This window comes from Homarus americanus, unplaced genomic scaffold, assembly GCF_018991925.1.
Source record: "Homarus americanus isolate GMGI-L3 unplaced genomic scaffold, GMGI_Hamer_2.0 scaffold47294, whole genome shotgun sequence".
Lineage (NCBI taxonomy): Eukaryota > Metazoa > Arthropoda > Malacostraca > Decapoda > Nephropidae > Homarus > Homarus americanus.
Window position 1 is genome coordinate 107,501 of NW_024745936.1, and position 27,500 is coordinate 135,000.

Genomic DNA, 27,500 nt, shown 5'->3' on the forward strand with positions numbered 1-27,500 from the left:
AGTGATGATGTTTGAATCTCACATAAAATAGTCCCAGGATCGTGTTTAATCCCCTAATAGACAAAAGAACATGAGATACTTAGTGTTAGATGCCTTTAATTTAACTCAGAAGAGGATCGAAATCTTTATTTACGTTCTTTTAAACTCTATCTATCTTTCACTTATACTTATGATGATTTTGAGTCAACATTATGATGGTTTCGTGATGTTCTCTTCAGTTTATAAGTTACCACACTTAAAATTACTTAATGGTAGGTCGTCGCCCCCCCATAATTCATCGCCAGACAGGTTATCACCATAGCCTGTCGTCTCCATTAGTCTACGTATTAGTCATCGTCGCTGTCGCCCCCTATACGCTCCTAAGAGACTCACAGTGGGATTTATTTTTAAGACGCATAAAACTCTCTCCGTGACGCTGCCCCTTCCTCAACCTCCTTCCTTCCTTCCTTCCTTCCTTCCTTCCTTAACTTCTCTCCTTCATTCTCCCCTACAGTATTAGGATTAGGTTAGGTTAGGTTACATTACGTTACATTAGGTTAGGTTTGAAGAACTATTAAAACAGAGGCCCCTTTGATCAACACCCTCACCTGTTATGGAGGTGTAAAAAAAGTTCTCCTCAGGTAAATTAAGCCATTTGACGAAGATTACCTGTGATGGCGAACACTTAAAAACCGGTTCACCAAATTCCTGCCCCCAAAACCACGACTCATTGTATAATACCCTTCCCATATCCAGCCTTAGTTTATTGTCTTGCTAGCTCTGTGTCTATTAGGGTGGCCAGGTAAGCCTTATTCTCACCTGTATGGATGAGAATCGCCATGCCTAATATAGAAGCCAGGTGAATTGAATTTCTTGTTCCTTTCATTGTTTGTGATTGTTATTGTAGGCCTATATGAATTTCTTTGTTAGTTTATTTGTTTATTTAATCTGTTTGTTGATTTGTAGTCTAGAGCAACACACTCATACACACTCACATACGCACTCACACACACACACACACACTCAACTTGATACTAGGAAGAAGATAATTTCGTCACTAGATGTACAGAAGGTGTGTGTGTGTGTGTGTGTGCTTGACGTCACGTGTAACCTGACAGGATATTGGGAAGGTCACAGCTACCACGTGGACTCAACCACCCAGGAAACCCAACCACCATCCTACCACAGTTGCGACAGACATACATACATACATACACATCAACGTTCATCTATCCAAACCGTGTTATAACCACTAATAAACTTATACATACATGAATACCCAACTTAAGAAAATACATAATATACATAACCCATAATAGTGAAATCATGATACATAAATACATAACACGTATGTATATATGAGAGCTTTCTGTATTCATTGATGTCCCTGTCGTGTTTTTTTTTCCCTGTTGTGTGTTGATGTGTGGGATGATACGTGTCGACTCAGGGTAAATATATTCAGGAGATAACAAGTTACTCCATCTCTTTGTCTGAATACTATTGTCTACTTAATGTGTCGTTCCAGCCTCGTCGAGTTTACCTGAGTTTACTATTTTTAAGGTTTTAAGGTGAGTTTACAATATTTGGAGTCTGTATGATTGTTATTTAAGGTATATTTAGTTTTTTTTTGTGTATTTTTAGTTTGTTTATATTATACACCAATTTGCCTTATGTATACTGCATTTTACTACCAATATACCTCTAGTTTATCACCAGTATACCCCAGTTTACTACCAATATACCTCTAGTTTATCACCAGTATACCCCAGTTTACCACCAATATACCTCTAGTTTATCACCAGTATACCCCAGTTTACTACCAACTACTTATAAATATAATAGTTAAACTTACGACACTAATTAGTAACAACAGGTAGGGTTAATTAGTCCCCGGGATGCTTCAAGAGACGACAGAGAAACAGACACAGGTATACATTATATGAATCCTAGGGAGCATGATTTATTTTTACCTTATAATGTGAAAAAAAAAGAAATTATCCTTAAATAACTCGTAACAAAACACAAAAATAAATATGGCATCAGGACTTGAAAATTCTGTTTGATTGATTGGTGATAAAATTCAGTAGAAGCTGTTTTATTATTGAGTCCATCTTACATGGTGCAATAAAAACAAAAGAAAATAGCGTAAATTATAGACGATTGAACCTTTTAGTCTTATCGTTTATCTCTTATATACAATCCTATTCGATTCCACTGTCATACGTGTTGATTCAGTGGAGTTGATGCTTTTTTGTTTTTGATAATAGCATCAAAGATAATACATTCAGGCATTTATTAGCAACAAGCTGTAAGAGACCTGACAAAAAACACCAGTTGAGTGTGAGTTTTATACCTGAGTGTGGATAATATATTAAGAAGAAATGCATCTCACTCTCCATGAAGCAAAATATTATCACAGACTACACCTGCAGGCCACGAGTCCCTCCCTTCCACCCTAACACACTCGCCCGCCCACACCCTAACACACTCGCCCGCCCACACCCTAACACACTCGCCCGCCCACACCTTCACACCCTCCCCGCCCACACCCTCCACACCCTCCCCACCCACCCTCCCACCCTCCCCGCCCACACCCTCCACCTCCCCGCCCACCCTCACACCCCTCCCCTTAGCCCTCACACCCTCCCCCGCCCCACACCCCTCCACCTCCCCCACCCACACCCTCACACCCCTCCCACCCACACCCCTCCACCCTCCCCCACCCCACACCCTCACACCCTCCCCGCCCACACCCTCACACCCTCCCCGCCCACACCCTCACACCCTCCCCGCCCACACCCTCACACCCTCCACTGTCTGCTTGATCAGTATTGTACAAGAGAAGGAAAGAAAAAAGAGAAACAGAAGGAAAATAAACCAATGATCAGAGAAAAAATAGAATTACTAACATAAATAAATAAAGGAAACGTAGCTGAACAGGAGAACACGAGACAATAAATAATAAATGTTGATAAAACGAAAAAAAAACCCAGAGAGAAGCAGAGAGATGAACATAGTAAAGATGGGTGTGGCAACACTGTAAGGCACAACACACCTGGAGGAAGCTTGTGTTGGCATCACTGACCTCACGCTAATTAGTATTTACTGTCTAAATGTTGATGGTGGGTGGAAGTGTTTGGTGGTGGGTGGTGGGTGGTGGTGGGTGGTAGTGGTTGTGGTGGTGGTGATAGGTGGTAGTGGTGGTTATGCTCAATGGTAGTCTCTCTCTCTCTCTCTCTCTCTCTCTCTCTCTCTCTCTCTCTCTCTCTCTCTCTCTCTCTCTCTCTCTCTCTCTTGTTGTATGATACTGAGATCCAGATCCCCCCCCCGCCCCCCCTTTCTCTCCTTCCCACCCTTATTCTCTCACTCCTCCCTACTTTCCTCCTCTACCAGTGTTATCAAGCCGACCCATCATGGTATACGGTGGTGGTGGTGATAAAGGGGTTGGTGGTAGTGATGGTGGTGGTAGTAGGTGGGTAGAGGGGGCATGATGGCAATTTAATAGTAGTGATAGTGGTGGTGATAGTGGTGATAGTGGTAGTGGTAGTGGTGGTGGTGGTGGTGTGGTGGTGGTGGTGGTGGTGATAGTGGTGGTAGTGGTGGTGTGGTGGTGTGGTGGTGGTGGTGGTGGTGGTGGTAGTGGTGGTGGTGGTAGTGAGGTGGTGGTGGTGGTGGTGGTGAGTAGTAGTGGTGTCAGAGTGGTAGTGGTGGTGGTGGTGGTGGTGGTGGTGGTGGTGGTGGTGGTGGTGGTAGTGGTGGTGGTGGTGGTGGTGGTGGTGGTGGTGGTGATAGTGGTAGTGGTGGTGGTGGTGGTGGTGGTGGTGGTGGTAGTGGTGGTGGTAGGAGGGGTGATAACCGGACTCTATTAATTATTCAGACTGGTGATAGATCCTTCTCCTCTGCTTTGATATTCACGTGAGATTATCCCCAGACATAGACACCACATCCTTATGAGACACAAAGCCAAAGGGGATACCAATTGTACCTTCAGACACCCGGACAATGACAATTACCTTACCATCATCTTCAACACACTTACACACTTACTTACACACTTACACACACTTACATACACTTTCACACGTAAATACAAGATACTAGGTGGTGGATCCTGTACTCGAGTAATACGGATCTACCAAGAACATCACCTGTAATTAATTGTACTTCAGGTAAATTAATTGTTCAGGTGTTATCTACCTATATAAACACCTGCTATATAATATCTATTCCTCAACACGTGTCTATCCTCCATCCTGTTAAGAAAGGACCATGATATATCCTCGCCACTTCACCATCACGATATTATCAGGTCTAACTCACTCACTCACTCACTCACTCACTCACTCACTCACTCACTCACTCACTCAATATAATATGAAAATTGCTCCCAGTTACACGTGTCATGGCGAGGGTTAGTTTCTCTTAACACAGCTTCAACACTTGTGGGTCTGTAGGTCTCTGATTCACTGGTCTGATGGTCTAACCTAACCTAACCTAACACACACTCACACACACACACACACACACACACACACACACACACACACACACACACACACACACACACACACACACGCACACACACACACACTGCCCTTCCCTCCTCCCTCCACCCCATCTTCCTCCTGTCCTCTGGCACTCCCTCATCCTCCGCTCTACTCCACCCTCCAGCCTCTGCCCCGCCCCTTTCCTCCTCTCCCACCCTCTGTCCCACCCCATTCCTCCACCCCTCAGCCCTCCCATCCCGCCCAACCCCTCCACCCTCCAGGCCTCCAGGCCCCCATTCCTCCACCCTCCAGCCCTCCCGTCCCGCCCCAACCCTCCACCCTCCAGGCCTCCGGCCCACCCCATTCCTCCACCCTCCAGCCCCTCCCGTCCCACCCCAACCCTCCACCCTCCAGGCTTCCGACCCACCCCCCCTTCCACCACCCTCCACGCCGCCCCTGACATGGTAGGGGCAGCATAGCAGGTAGGGGAGGGTGTGGCAGTGGAGGAGGATTTATAATGGTATGGTCATCGATGGCTCCCAGATATTTATCATATACAGGTGAAACGCCGCCACCTCGCTGACTCCCGCCACCTCGCTAACTGTACCTACCGCCACCTTCCCTGCCACCGCCACCTTCCCCGCCACCGCCACCGTAGCCGCCACCTTCCCACCTGACGCCGCCACCAACACAACACAACATCAGCTGATACCATGAACAAGCTTGAACTAGGTACAAGGCTTGAGTGACTAGTCTTGATACACCTTGATTCATTGTATATTAACTAGGTCAAGAGGTCAATGTGAGGAAGTCAGTTAGTGAGACAGGATACATAACTATGAACCTTAATGAGTGTTGAAGGAAGACGACCTAACTCACCTGTAGTAAACGATGATGTAATGATCCAGGTGCACACACACACCCACACACACACACACACACACACACACACACACACACACACACACACACACACACACACACCACAACTGTATATTATTAATTCCTCACCTTGTAAACACCACCAAACACACTATTTCCCAGCCCCACAGCCCTGCCTAGGCCTACCACACGATGATCCTACTACTGACGATGTTTCCACCATTCTGGAGATGTAAACACACAGCTAACTGATTCACTGAAGGACCGTCATTCACCGTATCAAAATTCCAATGAGGATTTACCTTAGCGAGTTACCGTATCTTATGCCCAGGTAAAGGTGTAATGTGAGGAAGTGAAAATGTGAATCTTTGAAAACCCACAGAAAGATCCTGAGGCCTATATCAGTGGTAACCCTAGGCCTACCATACTCCTACATGGTAAAAAAAGACAGAAATAAGAAAAACAGGTAATCGGTGGTGCCTTCGTCAGGTAGGTGCTGGTTTACAGGCTGTTAACTGCTTCTTAAATACCCAAAATAAACACAGAAGGGTGACGCGGCCAGGTGTGTTGGTCATCACGCCTGAGGTATTGAGACCCACTGTTGGTTTATGTACATCGGTCTTGTTGGTCTTACTCGACGGAGGCGCAGAAGAAGGGATGAGTTTGAGTAAAGTTTCCCTTCTGTTGATCTTGTGGGTTTAAACTATTCACCTTTAAACTCGTCTTCCCACCCATCCACACCACTCACCTCCCTACCCACACTCTTACCACCACCTCACCCACCACCCACCCACCCACCCCTAAGCAAATGAGACTACAGTGAGTTACCTTTCGTGCGTAATGATATAATTATTTGATGGATGGGGAGGAAAGCACACACATCCTCCTATCCTCTATCCACACAACTCCCCCACTTCCTTCTTCCGGGCTGACGAGGTTAGGTGGGTGATTAGGTTAGGTTAGGTTTAGTTAGGTTTGGTTTGGTTAGGTTTTGGTTAGGTTTGGTTTGCAGTTGGGTTAGGTTTGGTTAGGTTTGGTTAGGTTTGGTTAGGTTAGGTTAGGTTAGGTTTGGTTTGGTTAGGTTTGGTTTGGTTAGGTTTGGTTTGGTTAGGTTAGGTTAGGTTAGGTTAGGTTAGGTTAGGTTAGGTTAGGTTAGGTTAGGTTAGGTTAGGTTAGGTTACAATACAGAAGCGCTTTTTCACCTAATTTCCTCAACTACAGAATTCCTGACTAAATTAAAACCAAAATTCGTGTCTGGAAATGATCTGTGTGTTTGATGATCTGTTCGGTGTTTCCTATACATAATGGAAGGTCACATTAGTTCTGCAGGTAATATCCAAGTCACGCGAGGTCACGGTAATTCTCTCTATTCAGTCAGATTTCCTGTGTGAACCCATAAATAATAAGGAACGAGTCGTCTATGTGTTGTTTATGGAGGTAGGGTTAGGTTAGGTTAGGTTAGGTTAGGTTAGGTTAGGTTAGGTTAGGTGTGTGTGTGGGGGGGGGTGGGACATTGTCTTTCTCTCTCGTAAAACTCTTAATCCAAAACGAACGATTAGGAGGATAAATTATGAGAGAGAGAGAGAGAGAGAGAGAATGGAAGGAGAGAAAGAGATGGGTGAGGGAGACAAAGGGGGGCAGGAGAGAGAAGACGGAAGTGACAGACAGACAGACAGACAGACAGACCAATTTCAAGGATTCCTCTTAAAACTATTACCTTATCTGGGGCTAAATATCTCCTTATCAAAACTTCCACTAAGATAACATAGGCATCTTGTGTACAGCTAAAGTATTCAAGAAACAATATCCAGCGGCTAAATTACTACTCCTTCTTAGCGTACAGAGTGTTGACTGTGACAGAGAGGCAAAGAAAGTCACGCAGGAACAGACTTAAGTTGCGACGTCATAAAAGCTTTTAAGTCTGATTTTGTTTTGGGAATCTCAGCCAATCAGAACTCTTGATACCAAATGGTGGGTTATAATTAGCTTAACTATATATAAGTTATTGTTATGGATTGCATGGTTTTATATAATGTATGTCTCATTGAATTCTGTAAAGGGGCGTAAAGAATGTGGCTTAATATTTTTTTTTCTAATTACCGAAATTGTGTTGTCGATAGCCTCTCTCTCTCTCTCTCTCTCTCTCTCTCTCTCTCTCTCTCTCTTTCTCTCTTTCTCTCTGCCACACCACCACCAGTTTAAACACAGCCAGCAGGTTAGGCCTAATTGACGGCACACTATTTTTTTTATACTTTTACAAACGAGTATTGCAAAGTTTTTCTCCTCCTCTCACAAATATATAGACTGTTTTCAGCCCCCCACCCATCACCCCCTGAGTACTAGGAGAGGAAGAAATAAAAATAGAAATAGTGAAAAAATGTAATAAATAAGGTGTGATGTGAAAAAAAAGAGATCAAGATTATAATTAGTTGTGGTTGATTTGTGTGTGTGTGTGTGTGTGTGAACAATAATTGGATCATATATGGAGACGGTAATTATAATCAAAAGTAAACTCAATAATTACACTACCAAGACTAACATTCATACAAACATAAATTACTTAATGTTAGATGATGAATGTGACACAACATAAATATGGCCGCTGCTTCTGCCGCTGACCGTACATCATAGTAATTATAGCCGTGTGCTTGAGAGGTGAATCTTAATATACCAAAACAAACTTACTAGCCAATTAGAATCGTCGTAATATATATAGTGTGAATTAAGACTCGCCAGAATATATTGCTTGTGGGTACGGACTCGCCTTCCCAGAGTGACTCAGGTGTGTTTCAGAGTATAAAGTTGTCTGAATAATCAACTAAAATATCTTCTATGTAAAAAAAAAAAAAACAGTTCAGTGTCTCTCTTCATCTAACTGTTTCAGCATCACTCATGCCTCCCCCCACCTGCGACACGTCCCTCCTACTCCCCCACCTCCGACACGTCCCCTAATGCCTCCCCCACCTGCGACACGTACCCCTCATGCCCCACCCCTCCACCCTCCTTGCGGCACGTCTGTTTGGGGTCATTTTTTGCAATCTTCCGACGCCCAGAGACTAAATTCTTGAAACTTCTTACGATAATTCTCATCCAGTGTTGTGGGGAAGCTTGCTCAAGGTACGACATGAGAGTTACAATCAACATAATGTCAGTATTGTAATAAATGAGACTTGGAGTTAGATACGTATTCAAGTTTCCTGTTGCAGAGGTGAGGAGGAGCTTTTGAGAATCCAGGATGCAAGTTGGGCCTCCACAAGCTGATATCAGAGACCTAACTCCGTGGACACTGCCCCCAGATTCTACTGTAGGAGGGTGTAGTTCCTCCCCCAGCTGATGCGACTCGACAATAACTAGATGGTTTATTGTCTCCCTTCTGTTGCCTGAAGGACTGAATAGTGAACTAATTTGAGAGACACTGGGGGACCTCCTGGCTCCTCCCTCCGTCAGGTGATGTTCAGGCGATAACGTCCATGACAGTGTAGGGAACTAATGATTCGTGTCTCAACCATCATTAACCTGCTCTCGCCACAACCTGACGCTGACTGATGGTTGGTGTGTCTTGTGAGGGAACTTTACCCGCGACAACCTGACGAAGACCAGATCGTAGGAATGTCCTTCTTCTCCCGCCGCGGCAAGAGTCCAAAAGAAGTTCCTCCCCGTGACGGCCGCTAAACAAAGTGTCACCGAGAATGGTAAACAATTAATGGTGGTCGTTGTAGGGGAGACGCTGGTGCTACCTGTGTTTGTGTGTGTCGGGAGTACCGCGGCGTCCTGTCCTGCGTAAACATATGTTGTTCCATTAAGACGTTTGTTGTGAGCTCGTGTGAACTGTGTCAGAGAAAGAGAGAAAAATGAAATCGAAACGAATAAGAGAGAAGAGAGAGAGAGAGAGAAACAGACAGAGACAAAGAGATAGACAGACAGAAAGAATGAAAGAATGAAATCGAAACAAGACAGAGAGAGGGCGAGGTAGAGAGGATGAAATCGAATTCCTTATGTCACTGCTCCATCAGCATCGTGTCAGTAGCAATGATCCACAGCGTTGATCATAACTAATACAGTAGTACACAGCCTTACAACACATCTGTCTGGTCTATGATCTAACAGCATCTCTGATTGGCCCAATGGACTTACGACATAACTAGTCAATGGAATGACCTTCAAGTTCAGCGGACAATGAGACCTATTCGACCGTGTGAGGGGAGAGGGAGAGGAGGAGTGAGAGGGGGAGTGAGAGGGGGAGTGAGAGTAGTGGCCAGTGAGTGCTGATCCTCTCGCCTTGACAATGGCAGACGTGATCACAATCGATTATCTCTCAGAGCCACGCATTGTCCTCACTATGAACCGCGACAGGAGGACAGGGTGGCTTAAGACTCCCCTCCTCTCGTGGTCGGTGCGACACAAGCCATCGGGGTATTGTTGTTAATTTAAGCCACTTGTAAACTCTAATTCTCATATATTAAGGAAATATTGTAAATTCTGTTCGTAAGAGCAGATATATATGATAGTTTTCCCCCGGATTCATTATTTCTCGGAATGTAATCTATACCAACCTAACTCAACTTAACCTACTCCTTAACTTTATCTAATCCACACTTAACCTAACCAAACTTAATCTAATCTGCCCTTAACCAATCCAAACCTAACCTAACCATAACCCAGAATTTTAAGGTGAAAATTCGGGCCTTCTTCCTGGTCTGTGTTCAGGGGTCTAGTTTCGTCTCTTTCTCCCTGATGTTAAGATTCTACGTGATAGGAGATACCATTGTATCTCCTGACGTGACCCGTTTTCTCTGATAGCACAAAATTCATAGAAAATGGATCCCTTATTGTCTATTCTCACACAACAGGGCTTACTGCACAAGAATTAGTCTGAAGCCTATCTAGTGGTTAAGTACTCTGTCTCTCTCTCTCTCTCTCTCTCTCTCCCTTCCTTCCATTCCACCCCTATATCCTGTCTCCCACCCCCTCTCTCCATCTTTCGTCCTTCCTTTCCCTTCCTCTTTTTCTCCCTCATTCCTCATCTATTCAACCTCTCCCCCCCCACCAATGGAGACCTAGCTCCTCTGAACTATTGACAGGGTGAAATACGAGACAACATACCGTAGGACACCTGAGATGACCAAATGACACTTTGTAGGCGTTACCTGTCTGTCTGTCACACCTTGATGAGAGAGAGAGAGAGAGAGAGAGAGAGAGAGAGAGAGAGAGAGAGAGAGAGAGAGAGAGAGAGATAAAGGTCTCTCTCTCTCTGTCTCTCTCTCTCTCTCTCTCTCTCTCTCTCTCTCTCTCTCTCTCTACACACACACACAGACACACATACAGAAATAATCCCGTAGGTGAAAACATTATTAGTGGCGTGGTTGCGTGATAGTATAGTAATGATCCCCATATGAATAATAACGCCAGTGGATATAATCTACCTGTGATAATGACTCGGTGACGTGACTAGAGAGAGAGAGAGAGAGAGAGAGAGAGAGAGGAGGGGGGTGGTGAGAAAGAAAGAAAGCCACGTATAAACAACAACCACTTCCAGAGACCCAGAACCAACTAGTGAAAGTAATGAAGATTTTTTTAGGCCTTAGAGAACATCAGAGGAAACAGCAGACACAATAATACCATTACTACCATCTATGTCTGGCCTTACCGTTCCTCTTCCTTCCCTCTTCTTCCTCCCTTCCTTCCCCTCTTCCTTCCCCTCTTCCTTTTTCTCTTCCTCCCCTCTCTTCCTTCCAACTTCCTCCCTTCTTCTTTCCCTCTTCCTTCTCTCCTTTCTTCTCTCTTCCTCCCTCTTTTTCCCCCTTCCTTCCCCCTTCCTTTCCCCCTCCCCCTCTTCCTTACCTCGACATCTCAGGCATTACCAGGGGCAGTCAGGTGGTAGAGGAAGGAATCATGCAGGGAGAGAAGCTAGTGTCTTATTTAATTTACTGTTCGTATCAAGGCTTAAGAGACAGATGGGAAATTTATATGATATAATTAACACGGAAGGGAGGGAGGGAGGGAGGGGGTGGGGGGTGACAGTCCGCTAGCAGTTTGTGTTTAAGGAGGAATAGTTAGAACAGGTTTATAAAGTGAGATATAAAGAGACATAGTTGATTACGTTAGTTATTATAATTTGTTATGGGACTAATTATGCCAGGTGGGTGGTATATCGTGTTTCTCGAGGTTTGTAACATAATGGAGGTAATACTACTACTACTACTACCAGGGGCTTAATATAGATGTACGAGAGAGGGCATGTAAGATTCTGAAGTTATGGCATTAATTATTCATGGTATGCCCTCTCTCTCTCTCTCTCTCTCTCTCTCTCTCTCTCTCTCTCTCTCTCTCTCTCTCTCTCTCTCTCTATCTATCTATCTATCAATCTATCTATCTATCTACACCGCAATATTTGAATGAGTATCACACAAATTACTCAATTACATACCTAAGTGGACAAGTGGCCTCGCCGGGAAGACGCTGTGACCTCCTCCCGCACTAGCTAACAGTATATCTTCACCTGTCTCTCTTAATCATCCATCGTCTCATCCATACCTGGCCATGTTTTTCTTTATCTGTTTACGGATCTATTTCTTCCTTCCTCCAGGCTCAACCTCTCCTATCAGCGGCCGTCGAGCTGCCCCCCCCCTCCCATCGACCCAAAACACAAATCATAATCATTGCTCGACACAAAACTCACTCTTCACTCGACTGATTTAAGAAGAACCTAACCTAACCTAACCTAACCTAACCTAACCTAACCTAACCTAATCTAACCTAACCTTTAAGCTCAATAATCAGTTAATCGATCAAACACAAACACACGGGTCATTAAGCACTCCCATTGGTTAATACTACTCCTCTTCCAGTCATTCTCAGCCAATCAGGACGAGTCTAATCCCCAATTGCCTTATCTTCCTTTTCCCTTCTTGTTCTCCCACTTTCCCTTCTCCCCTTTTATCTCCCTCTTACCCCTCTCCTCTCCTCCTCCTGTACCCTTTATTTCCTCTCTCCCCTCTCCATTTTTTCCTCTTATTCCTCTTCCTCTATATAAACGTTCTTCTTCTGTCCCTTCTATTTCCCTCTCTCCTCCCTCCTTTTCCCCACTCCATTCCTTCACCTCTCCATCTCCTCCATCTTCTTCCTCTCCACATATCCTTCCTAATCCTCCCTTCACCCTCTTCCTTACCTACCTCTCTCCCTCTCTCTCTCTCACTCACTTCCTTTACTCTCCTCTCTTCCTCTCAATCACCTCTTTCTTTCCTTTCTCCCCCACCTCACTCACCCTCCTATCTCCCTCTCCTTCACCCTCACTCTCTTCTTTCCCTCCCCCTCTTCATCTCTTCCCTCCCCATCCCCCCTCCCTCATCCCCCAAAGCCTGATAGGATCTGGGTGGTCTTAAAGTTAGTGATAATTAGGGAAAGCGAGATGACCATCAGGTAGTTGATGAGTCGGATAGGTGGTCGTTCGGGTCGGGTTAAGGGATCGGGTTGGTAGTCGTTCGGGTCGGGTATATGAATCGGGTAGGGTATCGCTCGGGTAGGGTTAAGGCCAAATACGATTTTTTAAGGCCAAATATGACCATTTAAGGCAAAATACTCTCATTTAAGGCCAAACACGCTCATTTAAGGCCAAATACTAAATAATTTAAGGCCAAATGCGATAATATAGCAGAGTTCGTACGATAATGCTGTCTTGAGTATGTGGTGACGCCGAGGGGACAACATCATTAGGGAGATGTTGACGATAACCTCACGCAGAGACGGTGGCCTAACTACTGTACCTCCCCTGTCTCTCCCCTACACCTTCCCTTTTCCCCAACACATCTTCCTTCCCTTTCCACCTCCTTCCCTCCTTCCCCTACGCAGACAGACAGACAGACAGAGAATATCCACAACCACTAGACACTATCAACCCCTCGTCAAATAACCCGCCTCCACAATAATACCAACGGACCAATCATAACTGCGGACCTCATCGAAACAACCAATAACATTCGACTTTTAACTCTCCCACCTCCCCTTACCACTTACCTCTCACCCTCCTTCTCTCCCATCCCGTCCACAGTCGCCCTCCCACCTCCCCCTCCCTCTCTTCTCCCCTCCCTCTCCCCACTCGTCCCTCTCCTCCCCACTCGCTGCACTGCTCACAAACTGACGACAATAACCTCGACATTTTACGCAATTTTTGACGTTGTGTTGAAGCTGAATGGCCAGGCGAAGTGCCATAGGAAAATATTTACGCCAAAATCCATAATGGAGTGTGTGTCCTGAACTGGCTGAGGCATTTTACCTTGTTTGTCTGTCTGTCTGTCTGTCTGTCTGTCTGTCTGTCTGTCTGTCTGTCTGTCTATCTGTCTGGCTGGCTGTCTATCTGTTTGTTTGTTTGCCTGCCTGTCTGTCTGTCTGTCTGTCTGTCTATATCTATCAACCATGACAGAAGGATCCGTCACTACGCAACATAATAGACAAAACACTCACACACACACACACACACACACACACACACACACACACACACACACACACACACACACACACACACACCAGCTTATAAACTCAATTAGCACTAAATTATAACATAGTACAGTCACACATTATCCACTAATCTGTTCTATTTACAAACAACATCAATAATAATAATAATGTATTTGATGTATAAATTGATGATAGTACAGTGATAGATTAGATTGGTATTGATGTATAAAGTTGGCGTCCATTCCGTGTTGTGTTTGTGGATAGGAGGCAAGAAGGATAGTCTTAGGATAGAGAATAAATAGTCGAATTTTGATGTTGTTTCAGAGGCTTGTAGGATATGTGTTGGGATGATGTGGTTATTATATGAATCTGTTCACCTGAAGATTAATCACCCTAACCTAACCTAACCTCTCCAGGTAACTTTAGGGTGGTTAATCTTCAGGTGAATCGAGAACGAGGATATATTTCACTATAACAACACCAGAATATTGTGAGAAAATGGTTAAAAAAAAGAATAGCAATTTGAGTGATGGTTGGAACGAGGAAGATGGGGCGTTTGGTGATCACAGGAGCCAGGTAATTTTCTGTGATGGGAGAGATAGCAATCGGACAGGTCAATCGGCCGTTTGTGTGGAGGAGTAGTGAAGATGAAACATGTCAGTCAGTATGTATGTCACCACGATGTCAGCCTGGATGTATGTCGTAGATTCACTAGGCGTGGTAGGGAGGGCGTGGAGGGGGAAAAGGGGGAAGGGTGGAAGGAAAGGGAGGATATGGAAGGGAAAGGAAGGGAAAGGAAGGGAAGGGTGTAGGGCCAGAGAGCTAATGTGACACCTGATCTCTTGTAGATTCACTTGTCGTGGAGGGAAAGGAGGGAGTGGAGGGAAAGAAGGGCGTGGAGGGAAAGAAGGGCATGGAGGGAAAGAAGGGCGTGGAGGGAAAGAAGGACGTGGAGGGAAAGGAAGGGAAGAGTGTAGGGCCATACAGCAAACGTGACACCTTGTCCTCTCGTAGATTTAGTGAGCGTGACAACTAAGGAGGGGCGCTGCCATTATCGTCCATCACGGGTACCTGAAAAACATCCCCCTCTAGAGACACTCACCTCCAGGGTAACATCTCGGGGAGGCTGATGTTGTTGATGTTGTGTTGTGTGTTGTACCATCAGTCAGTCAGTCAGTCAGTCAGTCATTCAACCAACCAGTCAGCTAAACAATCAACCAGCCAGTAACTCAATCAAACAATCTCTCTCTCTCTCTCTCTCTCTCTCTACCACACATTCTCTCGTCCTTCTCTCTCACCTTTCTTCTCTCGTCTCTCTAGTTCCGTTTTCTTTGCTGTTTATCTCTCAATGATTCCTAAAATAAACAAAAAACCGAGAATAAAAAGTGACGTAGTGAACTGTGTTATGATTAGAGGTTATGGGAGAATTGGGGGGTTATTAATTAGACGTGGTAAGTTGTCAGAAACAATGTTGGGGGGTGGTGGTGATGGTGGTAGTGGTAGGGATGGTGATAGTATCGAGAGAGAGACAGACAGACAGATATATAGACAGACTAAGATTCGAACCAACGTCATCCTAAGAATCATGCAGTGTCAGCCCCAAGTCACCACAGGAACCAGTTGTACCGGTAACCTTTATAAGCAAGGATCATACACTACCCAAACCGGTCGAGGAAGTAACTGTGTCTTCCCTCCCCCCAGCATAAAGTACATGTAGTCTACGGTATAGTGATGATGTGTTTCAGTGACGGGGATGGTGACAATAACAATAACAGCGATACTACAACAGCAACAACACCAATAATAACAATAATAACAACAGTAGCAGTGAAAACAACAATATTAACAGTAACAACACCAATAATAACAACAATAACAGAGATAATAACAGCAGCAACAACACCAATAATAACAACAATAACAGAGATAATAACAGCAGCAACAATAACAATAACAACAATAATACAATAATAAAACAACAATAAATGAAAATACATTGTTAAATAATAACAACAATAACAGAGATAATAACAGCAGCAACAATAACAATAACAACAATAACAGCTGTATTAGGGTTAGATTAGACTAGCATAAATAAGGTTAGGTTAGGTTAGGTTAGGTTAGGTTAGGTTAGGTTAGGTTAGGTTAGGTTAGGTTTATTCACTTATTGTTTGCTTTTGTAGATACGTCAGGGCGACCATACAGGACCAAAACAAACAGTAAACAACCTGCCCTTACATCTACACAGGCAAACAATCGTTCCAATAATAATAACGAGAAAAACAATACATCAAAATCTATTAAAATGATGTAAACAATCCTGGCTTTTGTTGAACAGTTTATAAACAAAAACAATTTGGTGAATTTCCAGTTAATTGTTGTGAGGACACCTGGGGAGCCCTGAGCTACAATGGCTATTCAGGTTTTTTTTTTTCTGTTTGGTGTTTTTCAATTTGTGTGATGTCCTGATGATGGATCAATTCACTGGGTGTGTGGATATGTTGAGTGGATATTTTAAGGGTTCAGTGTGGATAAGGACGTGGGGGGACGTGTGTTTGTTTGGGAGGGGGATATCTTTCTCTCTCTCCCCACAACCCCGTCATCCTTTTACGTAATATACAATATATTTACCCAACGCCAAAGTTATAAGAGAACCTCGCTGACAAAAACAACACCTTACCTCCCAAACTTTCTGACTCACCCAACATTTTTTGCCTTGAATACTTTTACCTTTATCTTTACTTTTTCTTGATAAACTTTTTGTTTATATAGCCAACATAAGGCTGTATCAAAAGTCCCTCGCCCTCGATAACAAGATAACGAGAGATAATAGTTAGAGTTTGTTATATTATTTGTACAAGTTTATTCAATTATTATAGTTGGCAGGGTACCACAGGGGTAGTATCCCATCTTGTTTTACAGCTGCTTTCAACCTAACCTATCTTGGTAAAACTCGCTTCAAATCGACCAGAAATCCACAAAATTCCATCTAAGAGTGAAATATCTTTATTACCCTAGTAACTAATGACTACAGTGTCCATAAAACATTCTACTTTGAACCCTGGCATTCGAGGCTTGAAATCCAATATGGCGGTGTAAACAAAGTATCGCCTTAGTGACGCAGGGGTTTTGCGGGGGCCCCACTTAGACCCTTAGAGAGAGACGAATGGTTAAACATAGAGGTAACTGCACACACACACACACACACACACACACAACAAACACACACAAATATAGATAGATTTGTATTCATAAACAGACAGTGAGCCAAAGTGGGATCGATCCAGAGTCACATACATGAAAGGCGAGTGTATTGCCAGTACACCTGTCCCTCGTGTGGAAGACAAGTGTAGTCTATCTATCTATCTATCTATCTATCTATCTACAACAGAGATAGCATTATGGGCGACGAACAATGGGGCTAACACTACATTATGGTCATTAAGGGCGAGAGTAATTATCTAGTTTACTCCTTTAGACTTTTTCTGCAAGTCATCCTCCTCCTCGACACAAACCTGACAATCAAAACAAACTGATCCTCTTCTCCCTTCTCTACCCCTCCTCTCCTTTCCCTTCTCTCCCCCTCCTTCACCTAATTCTCTCCCTCTCCCTTCTCCCCAAACCCCCACCTCCCCTACGATCCTCCCTCCCACCATCCTCCTCCCTCCCTCCTACTCCCCATCTCCACTTGCAGTTATTTTCTCCCCTACGTAGGTCAATAAGTCTCTCTCTCTCTCTCTCTCTCTCTCTCACCTTATTATTCAGCCTATCGCTTTGTACACACAGCCTCCCTCTTTCTCTCTCTGTCCGCTGCATTTCTCCTCCTCCTCTCACTTTCTCATCTGACGGCCCACTCTTCCTCCCTCTCTTCTCTCCCCTCTCCTTGGTCCACCCCCCCACTCCACCTCATTCCCTCCTCACCTTCCACCGCCCTTTCCTCCTCCTATAGCCTCCCCCTCTACTCCCACCTCTCTCCCCTAGCTCACCTCTCTCCCCTAGCCTCACCCTCCCCCCTAGCTCTTCCCCTCCCCTAAAAAAAAATATCCCTCTGCCTCCCTTCTCACTTAAATATTAAGAGACTCCTTGAGGGAGGGACGATGAAAAATTTACCTGTGATACTCGAGAAGGGGCTACGTCCTCCTGCCCTCACCTGGAGACAAACAGGTAGAGGTAGAGGTAGAGGTGGGAGTTTAAGTTAAGGTTCTGTTATTATTGAGTGTACAGAATACCTCCTCTCTCCTCCTCTTCCTGCTCCCCCTCCTTCCTTTACTGACTCTCTCCCTTTCCTTACCCTCCCTCCCTCCCTCCCTCCCTCTCTCTCCACCCCTCGTCTTTCTCTCCCCTCTTCTCCCCTCCCCATAAGTGAGGGGAACTATCGGTAGAGTTTACACGTGGGTGATTGGTTGTTCTCGAGTCGGATATGCAGAGCGAGGGTTCGACCCCAGGCGAGGGGAAGACGACGATAATGGAATTTTGACGAAAGGGAAGAGAGGGAGAGGGCGAGAATGAAGAAGAGAGAGAGAGAGAGAGAGAGAGAGAGAGAGAGAGACGTATAAGGATAATGTGTATATAATGGCATAAATATACAGGCCTATACAAGTGTAGACCAAGTATAATGTTTACAGTACATCAGGAACGCGTAAACAAGGTGTCAGGGTGTAAGTAGCAAGAGTGTAGCGTATAACATGACACAGGTATACCAAGAACAGTATACTCTACACAGTGTAGTGAGTGTACTCTGGGCTGCTGCTCTCAAAAGCGACAAATGAGAGGTAAGGTCAGTGTGACGTGGGTATGATAGTGTATCTACACCTTCCCGACACCGACCGCTACACCTCGAGTACTTGGAGGGATGGTGGTGGCGTCAAGCGTGTGTGTGTGTGTGGAGGAGAGTGATGGTGCACATAGAAATACTGGTAAATGCAGAGGGACATTACTAACAGTCTTCTCAACCTCATATATCGTAAATCATAACTCAGTATAATAAACGCATATCAACACATTCATATCTATATAAAATCATCAAATCCACTAACGTAACTAATTTATACTTTTGGGGGATGAAAATATATATATATATATACACAAGATAAAACATTATATATACTTTTTTTTCGTCTCTAATACAAGCGAAAATCAGTGATAGTTTGAAGGGAAAGTTATCTGAGAAAGCAATACACGATTTCAAACTTTCACCTAACTCTCTCCCTGCTGGGTGACTGTGAGAGAGAGAGAGAGAGAGAGAGAGAGATTAGAAGCTACAGAGAGAGAATGAAAGCTAGAGAGAGAGAAAAAAAGAAAGTTTGGAGAGTAACTTTTACTTTCTTTCATCTCTCATTTCTCTTGATCTGGTTTACTCACTGACACAATTTTTCTCACGTGAAGAAGTTTTTTTTTACTTTCTTTCATCTCTCATTTCTCTTGATCTGGTTTACTCACTGACACAATTTTTCTCACGTGAAGAAGTTTTTTGCGATATCTGTCCTTGATACTGAAGGCTCTGGGACCTATTTCGTGGTACTTCTCCTTAATGGGATGGGTGGATGAATGGATGGATGGATGGATGGATGGATGGATGGATGGATGGATGGATGGATGGATGGATGGAAGGATGAGTAAGAGAATGAGTGAGTGGATGTTGGGTGGGTATGAGGATGGATGGATGGATAGCTAACTGGATGGATGGACGGATGGATTGAAGGATGAATGGCTAAATGGATGGAGGGATAGATGGATAGGTAAGGGAGTGGATATTTGATTGAGGGGGACGGATGAATGAGTTGGTTTGAGGAACAGATGGATATATGGAAAGATGGATGGAATTGGATGAGGTATAAGTAAAGAAAAAAATAAGATACCATTACATCCAATCTGCCTTAAGTGCGCCATAACGCCATACACCATAACACACACCACCATAACCTAACCTAACCTAACCTAACCTAACCTAACCTAACCTAACCTAACCTAAACCTAAACCTAACCTAACTACTTCTTCGCACAACCTAACCTACCACCCCAAAGCCTAAACCCATCTGTCCTGAAATTAAGAAAGATTAAAAAGCATCACCTGGAATACAACACGAAGAAACACAGGTAAAGTTGGGAAATCATGAATTACCTCCCCCCTCCTCTCATATCACCTGAACCAAAGATAACCCCCAGGTGGGATAATTAGCTACACTTCCACCTGCTTATCTTTCTTATCTTTGGGATGGTTGTGCGTCTTCAGGATTTACAGGATAAGACGATAAATAGGCATGTGGTTAGGTTAGGTTAAGGTAATTAATCTTAAGGTGAAATTAATTGGGGTCACTAATTTTCAGGTGACCCCCCCCCCCATAAAAAATCGCCTTACATCTTACCTTAACGTAGAACATTTCTTAAGAGTCCTCAAGGTATCGTCTCGTCTTGTCTGTGTTCACCTGCAGTACAAAGAAAATCATTTAGTTAGAACCTTTGGACAGGTGAGTAAAGTCTAAGTTTATTTCCCACTCGATTTAATCTGTTAATGGCTTTTTCCATCATTATAACTTAACATTAACATAAAAAAATAGTTACCAGTTATGGGTCAATGAAATATAGATTGGTTGAATATAAGGTCAAGTTTCTTTGAAGTTATCATAGCTAAAGATATAACATTGTCTTAGGTAGAGTTGAGGTAAGATTGACACCTGAGATCTGATTAGTGTTTGATTGTGCAGGTGACTATGGTGTGAAAATAATATAATATGACGATGATTATAAGTATTATATATTTTGATTTAGTGGTAATATATTCCTGTCTACTACACTTACACACACTCAGATATTGTACACCACATCTACACACTCAGCCATCGCCTACCCACACCTACACACACACTCAGCCATCATCCACCCACACCTACACACACTCAGCCATCATCAACTACACCTACACACACTCAGCCATCATCCACTACACCTACACACACTCAGCCATCATCCACCCACACCTACACACACTCAGCCATCATCCACTACACCTACACACACTCAGCCATCATCCACTACACCTACACACACTCAGCCATCATCCACCCACACCTACACACACTCAGCCATCATCCAGAAAGAAGACATCAAGGGGACGGAAGCGGAAAGGTCAGGGAAGCAATTTTCTAAGAAGGATCGAAGCTAAAATTTTTCTCGTGCTTTGGAAATGTTAACAGAAATTACTTCAGTTTTACCATTGACGTCTACTAGGTAATGTGTTGAACCTGTAGGGAAAGATAACAGTGAAATATAAGGCCAACTATTGAAAATCCTAATGCTAAGAGTTTAAATTGTTATATTCACACGTATCTAAGAACATGGCTATTAAATGTTATCTTTAAAATAATCATTGTAGTTGTTGAAGTGAAGATAACTAGTGATAACATTGAGGTAATAGAGTTTATCATAGTATATAAATTATTTTTTTTTTTCATGACGAGGTGTGTGTATTACTGAGGGTTTGTCTGTATGTGTGGGTGTGTGTGGTTTTGATGGCTCATTCTAAATGTATTTTGTTTTTTGTTAAAGTTACGAAGCAAGAAATGTTATGGCGTATTGGTGTGTGAATGTTGGTGTGTGAATGTTGGTGTGTGAATTGTGTGTTTTGGTGGAGTGTTTCACCAGATATGAACGCGTCTCTAGCCTGACCTTTGATGACATCGGTAATAAAGGGATGATAAAAGAAAGACGATAAGAGAAGAAAAAAGACAAAGAAAGAAGAAGAAGAAGAGAGAGAGAGAGAGAGAGAGAGAGAGAGAGAGAGAGAGAGAGAGAGAGAGAGAGAGAGAGAGAGAGAGTTAAATATATCCAGACGTCCACTTGAGTCAGCCTCCACCACCATCACCACCACCATCACCACCACCATCATCATGCTAATTACACCCCTTTATTAATTACCACTGAAATAACTGAAATAAACGCTAATAACATCTCTTGATATCACTCATGCATAAAGCCTATCTGATTATCGCAGAATATATGACTTTTAATTCTCTGAAACAATTTACATCAGGATATTTCGTTTTTAGATAAGGAATTTATATATTTTTTTTCAACCCGTATAAAATTATTGGTATATTTCAGTAATTGTGAACAAGGGTGAATAAATGTGTATGTATGATGGTATTATCTTTTTCAGCCCACCCACACACCCACCCACTTTGCCGCCCACCCACCCACACCCACCCGCACACCCAACCCACTTTGCCACCCACCCACCCACCCATTACATTTGCTTCCCATCTATATACCCCACCTAATAACCCACCCAATAATCCGCCTTACCACCCGCCTCACCACCCACCCTAGCATCCCATCCACCCACTTCACCATCCCACTAACCTCACACACACCTCACCACCCAGCCACCCACCCACCTCACCACCCACCCTCCCACTCCACCAATCCACTTCACCACCCAACACCACAAGACACCTCTCCACCCACTCCAGCCACCCACCCACCCACCTCGCCACACCCAGCTGCCCACCTCTCCAGATACACTGGCCTCCTGCTCCATTACTCACCTATGTAAGATCCCAGGGCTCAGGACGGTGATTCCTCAGATTCAGTCTTAGTGAGAGAGAGAGAGAGAGAGAGAGAGATTCGTACACACACACACACACACACACACACACACACACACACCATAACAACATACTATAACCTACTCAACGTCTTCGCTGACATCTGACGTCACGACCCAAGGATAACAGTCACTGCCACACACAACTCCACCTCACTCCACACCCCTTCCATAACCCTCACTCCACCTCCTCCATGTCCTTCCATGACCCACACTCCACCTCCACACTTTCCTCCACTCCACTTCCCCCACGATGACTTAAACACCTTGAGTAATATATCATTGTACTCAGTGGATTTTGACACCGTACTCTAGGGGTTATGTCACCGTACTCTAGGGTTTATGTCACCGTACTCTAGGGGTTATGTCACCGTACTCTAGGGGTTATGTCATCGTACTCACGGGTTAAACTTCACGTCACGGAGACAAGAAAAAACATCTTTTTCTGACCATAAACAGTGAGTTTCAACACCAGACAACCTTGAGGGGAAAAAAAAAGCGAACATTTTAACCCAAATACTCGTATCTAGAGAGAGCCGGAGTTAACAGAAGGTAAGAGTAAGTTAGTCTGGTGTATTTTCGTCACTGTAGATAAAGGTGAAGCGTATATGCGTAAATTTAGAAGTTGTTTTCACCAATATGTCAACTTTAGGAAGCGAGAAATCATGCGTATGGTCGTTTGGCGCATCATCCACCAGCACAGAAGTTTACGTTCGTTTGGCATAGCGTTGCATATCACCGTGTGGGTTAAGGGAAACGCCAGACACTGTTGATTGCTCGTGGTGACGTTGTTTCTTATTATAGGTAGTAAGAGGTAAAGTGTCTGGGCGTGTAAGGGTGACGACACTAGACCAGAGTTTGAGAGGAGGCAGACGCTGTGTATATGTCATAGGGACTTGTGTGAGGGAGACCATGTCCTTCACCGTGATGGAGTGTCAGTACTCTGCTGGGTAGGTGGAGAGATGGAGAGAGACAGAGAGAGAAGGGAAGGATAGACAGACAGGAAGAGGACAGAGAGACAGGGACAAACAGAGAGATATTAAGTAGATACAGAGAGAGAGAGAGAGAGAGAGAGAGAGAGAGAGAGAGAGAGAGAGAGAGAGTGTGTGTGTGTGTGTGTGTGTGTGTGTGTGTGTGTGTGAAAGGTCAGAGGTCAAAACCATTGCCCTAACCCTTCCATTACAAGAGGTAAACGGTGCTAAGTTAAATGATTACGAGATATAATTGATAAAATCTCTCCTGGTAAACACAAACAAGGGTGAGAAAGACCAGGTCCATGGTTAAGTTAGGTCACACTTAACAAATATTCCTCGAGAAAGTAAAAAATATGAATAAAACACACACACACACACACACACACACACACACACACACACACACACACACACACACACACACACACACACACACACACAGACACACACACACCCTCCTCCCACACACGTCCAGACACACACACACACACACACACTTACGATCTCTGCTTGTGAATAGAAATATGAAGTTTTCTATGATGAGATAAAATGGGAAACTATTTCATTATCTTTTGCTTAACGAGAGGAACCACGAGTCTTCAGAAGGCTTTACCTCTATATTGGTAAAACATCTCTGAATATTTCCTGCTTTTGAGGTATATACAGTTGTTTATTTACCTTCAGTGATAGAATGGTTACTGGCACCTGAAGATTAACCACACCTAACATTAACCTCACCTAGCTTAACACACTGTAACTTAACCTAACCTTGTTTAACTTAGCCTAACCTACCATCATCACTACCTCCACCACAATCTCCACCACAACCACCACAACCCCCACCACAATAACCACAACCCCCCCACCATAACCCTACCATAACCTACACCACAACCACAACCTCATCACCATCACCACCATCATCACCATACACGTCCCTACAATGCCCTCCGTATAATGGCAAGATAGTAACAAGCCACCGTGTCGTTAGCAGGGGACAATCACCTTTAAGACGCCTTATGGTAAGAATCAAATTAGCTCCAGCGTTTTGAGTGACTGAGTGACTCTGTACTCAAAGGCGGACAAATTAGTGAGGAGTGATCCATCAACGTGTGGAGTGACGGGATCATCTCCTACCACCATCAACCACCACCACAACCATCTACCACCATTACCAACACTACCACCATTACCAACACTACCAACATTTATCATCACCTACAAACACACCACTACCTACGACTCCAAACCAACCACTACCACCACAACTATCACCTATCACAACCACCACCACTACCATCACCACCTACCTCACGCCCACCTACTGCTCTCCGGAACAAGACACACAGAGATCTCCTGCAGCTCCTACAGCCTACTGACGAAGGAGATAAGATCAAAGTATGTCTCCTCTCTTGTGTACTCGTAAATCATCGTAAGTAAGTAGCTGTTACCTGAACTAAATTTAAGACTAACACAAACACTGATGTAAATGGTATTAGATTGTCCCCTCCCCCCCCAAAAAAAAACAACAAAAAAACAATGATCATGAAAAAAACAACTTTGTAAATTGTAAATCCGTGGCGTGATTTACATAACCTTTTGTAAACTGTAAATCCATGGCGTGATTTACAGAAATTTTGTAAATGCATGACCTGATTTACAGAACCTTTTGTAAATTAGTGACCTGATTTACAGAACCTTTTGTAAATTAGTGACCTGACTTTCAGAACCTTTTGTAAATTCGTGACCTGACTTTACAGACCCTTTTGTAAGAAATTTTGTAAATGCATGACCTGATTTACAGAACCTTTTGTAAATTAGTGACCTGATTTACAGAACCTTTTGTAAATTAGTGACCTGACTTTCAGAACCTTTTGTAAATTCGTGACCTGACTTTACAGACCCTTTTGTAAATTGTAAATCCATGACGTGATTTAAAGATATGAAAGACAGTTTTATCTTTGGTCCCAGGTGAGAGGAATTCATTTACCAGACAATTTACGATTTTTCTACATATCTTTGACACAAGTAAAGGCTCCCAGATTATCCAATTAAACCAAAAACGAAACTGGTCGGATTTTTTTTTTTTTAGGAAGCATTCAATCCTCTCTTGATGAAGTGAATGGTAGGAAAATGTCGTGTTTTATTTCATTATGGTGAGTGGGAGAGGAAGAGTGGGAAGATGAGAGGGAAGAGGGGTGGAAGAGTAAGAGGGGGACGAGGAGTGGGAGAGGAAGAGGGAGATAAGAGAGAGAGAGAAAGATAATTATTTCCTTACATTTAAATATATCAACAGAGTAACATCAGATAAACATCAACAGGAACAACACTCACTACCCCCAAAAAAATATCTTCACGATTTAATACGAGACAATATGACACGACGGACGAAGGCTTTAGACAACCCTACCAAGACAATGGGAGTCGTAGTGTTCATTTAGAAATCCATCGATCACCTCCGTTCAGATACTTTTTGGGGGGGTGAGTGAATTTGGTTGATTATTGTCAGGTCCTTCACGATATATCTTAATTACACGCTGACACTAATAGATAGACGAACAGACAGACAGAGCGACGGATAGACAGACATACAGAAGGCCAGGCGAACAAACAGATCGACAAACAGACAACAACGATGATGGTAATACCCGCCAGGCCGAAGTTTGGGTTGAGGGGTTAAGAGGCACATCAGCTGGACAATAAACCCACATAGGGATATTCAGTAAGACATGATGGATGGCTGTGAGGAGGTGATGAAAGTAAGACATCATTGCTGGCTGACTGAGTGACTGGTTAAGTATAACAGAGACACTCCTCAAGACATTATGGCTGAAACAGTGTTGAAGTCATTACGGTTAAGTGAAGGCATTCTAGAGAGAGCAATATAATCGTAGTAGTGCCCCCTGGAAGACATTATGGCTGGTTTAAACGATGATAGTGGGATCATTATAGATAAGATCAGATGAGGCAATCCTGGATGGGAGGAAAATGGACAGGTCGAGACATTTTGCAAGACATTATGGCTAGCTCAGACTTGGTTGCAGGGGAGAGGAGACTCAAGGGTACTTTCCAAGACATTATGGCTGATTAAGACATGGGTAGAGGAGACTCAGGGGTACTTTCCAAGACATTATGGCTGATTAAGACATGGGTAGAGGAGACTCAGGGGTACTTTCCAAGACATTATGGCTGATTAAGACATGGGTAGAGGAGACTCAAGGGTACTTTCCAAGACATTATGGCTAGAAAAGACGAGGCCATAAAACTCTGATGGCTAGGGCAGTAATAGAGACGTGGTGAGTGCACGAGGTGATCCATCATAAAGAACACTATAGTTGTTACCACATGACCACAGCACCGCCCTTCGTGACCACCCATACCCCCTCCTGCTGCTGTGAACTGTCCTGTGAGGCGGCCACTACCATCTGCTTCTGCTGTTGTCCCTGCTGCTACTGTTCCTCCTGCTGCTACTGTTCCTCCTGCTGCTACTGTTCCTCCTGATAATGTTGCTGCTCCCTGATGGGGCTATAATTGATATCACCTGCTTGTGCTTTTGTGACTGATGCTGTTGTTCCTGATACTGCTACTCCTGCTACTGCTCCTGCTTCCTGGGGCTACAACTCCTACCATCTGCTTATTCCTACTGCTACTGATGCTTCTGTTCCTGCTAATGTTGCTTCCTGAGGCTACAACTACAACCACCTGCTTATGTTGTTGTTACTGCTGCTCCTGCTCCTGCTCCTGCTGGTGTCGTCCCCCAACACCTGCTATTGTTGCTGTTGTTGGGCCCTGCAGCTGTTATTGCTTCTGCGGCTGTTGTTGCTACCAGCAGAACCATCTTTTATTGCCATCAACACACAGCTTCCACGAGGAAAAATGGTGCATCGTCCTACTGCAGTGAGAGAGAGAGAGAGAGAGAGAGAGAGAGAGAGAGAGAGAGAGAGAGAGAGAGAGAGAGACCACTAACCCAATATAACTCCTCCATCTGCCTCGTTATAACCTTTGGTATTCATTTATAAATACAAAATTACTCCAATTGACTAGTGTGGAGGAAGGAAGGAAGGAAGGAAGAAAGGAAAGAAGGAAGGAAGGAAGGAAAAGAAAGAAGGAAGGAAACTG

General features: G+C 43.9%; 1 long non-coding RNA gene across 1 annotated transcript in view; it reads right to left on the bottom strand.

Moving 5' to 3' along the window:
- Positions 1-27,500, bottom strand: part of LOC121878829 — a 151,694-nt gene that overhangs the window by 97,351 nt on the left and 26,843 nt on the right. Inside the window, exon 2 of the long non-coding RNA XR_006091234.1 lies at positions 20,171-20,230. This is a non-coding gene — a long non-coding RNA (uncharacterized LOC121878829). The remainder of the gene's footprint in view (positions 1-20,170; positions 20,231-27,500) is intronic.